Genomic DNA, 1,856 nt, shown 5'->3' with positions numbered 1-1,856 from the left:
CGGCCCGAGACGGTGCGAGCACGCTCGTGCCACCTATATGGTGGGCGAAGCGGCAACGTGCCTCGAGCGCATCCCGCCCCACGGCCCTCACACGGTCTACTGGTGCGGGACGCCTGCGTGTGACCCCGAGAGAGGTGCGCCAGGTGGCGGCCAGCATGGTGGGAGCCGCGGGTGTGAGGCAGCCTGCGCAGCGGCGGTGGATGATGAGTCGAGGTTGGCGCAGAGGCCGCGCTCAGGCCGCCGAGCCGGTGCGTTGCTGTAACGCGTGTCCACGGGTGCGATCGGCACATACGCGATCGCGTCTGTGACAGACTGGTGGGCAGCGGGGCGTGCGACGCACGCTTTATGGCCAAGTAATGGGCTCGATGAAGAGAAAGGAGCAGTCCGTTATTGCAGACAAATGGGGGCTACGGACAGTATGCCTTGAGACGGCTACTCTGACTGTCATTCAGCCTCTGTATCAGCACACACTCACCGAGCATACCAACAACTACGAGCACATCATTTGTTTGATGTACACATATCGCGTTTCTGGCGGTAGAAACGGGGAAGGGAGGGAGCTGCTTATAGAGCGTGTCATTCCCTCACACACGGGCCAGCAGCAACCATGCATACACACAAGCAGAGCTGAACCACGTCTACTGCACCACGGCTCAATCCTCTCCGCCAGGACCAGCTGCCCTGCCGTCGAATCGGGGCCATGCGTCTAGCAAGAGGTTCTCGTCCCTTCTTCGCACACGTGAAGCGCCTCGGGCGTCAGAAGGAGACGTGGGCGCATCGCACGCCTTCACCCAAGCCAGTCGCGTCCAGGGTGCTGCTCGAGGGCGAAAAGCATCGGCGTCTGCCATGCGGGGAATAGGGGCTGGGCAGAGGCGCGTGCCGGATGAGCTCCAGGAGGCACTTCGCCAGCTGCAGGTCAGGGCTCTCGGAGAGAGCCTGCACACCATCCTGGGATGCCATGCCCCCCCCCTCCCATCCAAGTTGCTTCAAGCTGCTGCATTCCATAACACGGTGCGGTCACTCTTCAGTTTGGGTAATGGGGCCTACACTTGTTCATACATCCGCTTGTATGGGCACGCAAATGCCAGCGTCGTGCCTCTTCTCACTTGCTATGCTGGACTGCTAATTGTCCACGGGTGCGATCGGCACATACGCGATCGCGTCTGTGACAGACTGGTGGGCAGCGGGGCGTGCGACGCACGCTTTATGGCCAAGTAATGGGCTCGATGAAGAGAAAGGAGCAGTCCGTTATTGCAGACAAATGGGGGCTACGGACAGTATGCCTTGAGACGGCTACTCTGACTGTCATTCAGCCTCTGTATCAGCACACACTCACCGAGCATACCAACAACTACGAGCACATCATTTGTTTGATGTACACATATCGCGTTTCTGGCGGTAGAAACGGGGAAGGGAGGGAGCTGCTTATAGAGCGTGTCATTCCCTCACACACGGGCCAGCAGCAACCATGCATACACACAAGCAGAGCTGAACCACGTCTACTGCACCACGGCTCAATCCTCTCCGCCAGGACCAGCTGCCCTGCCGTCGAATCGGGGCCATGCGTCTAGCAAGAGGTTCTCGTCCCTTCTTCGCACACGTGAAGCGCCTCGGGCGTCAGAAGGAGACGTGGGCGCATCGCACGCCTTCACCCAAGCCAGTCGCGTCCAGGGTGCTGCTCGAGGGCGAAAAGCATCGGCGTCTGCCATGCGGGGAATAGGGGCTGGGCAGAGGCGCGTGCCGGATGAGCTCCAGGAGGCACTTCGCCAGCTGCAGGTCAGGGCTCTCGGAGAGAGCCTGCACAGCTGAACCACGTCTACTGCACCACGGCTCAATCCTCTCCGCCAGGACCAGCT

The sequence above is a fragment of the Leishmania donovani genome, chromosome 32, assembly GCF_000227135.1.
Source record: "Leishmania donovani BPK282A1 complete genome, chromosome 32".
NCBI lineage: Eukaryota > Euglenozoa > Kinetoplastea > Trypanosomatida > Trypanosomatidae > Leishmania > Leishmania donovani.
Note: the sequence above shows the minus strand (reverse complement) of the source record.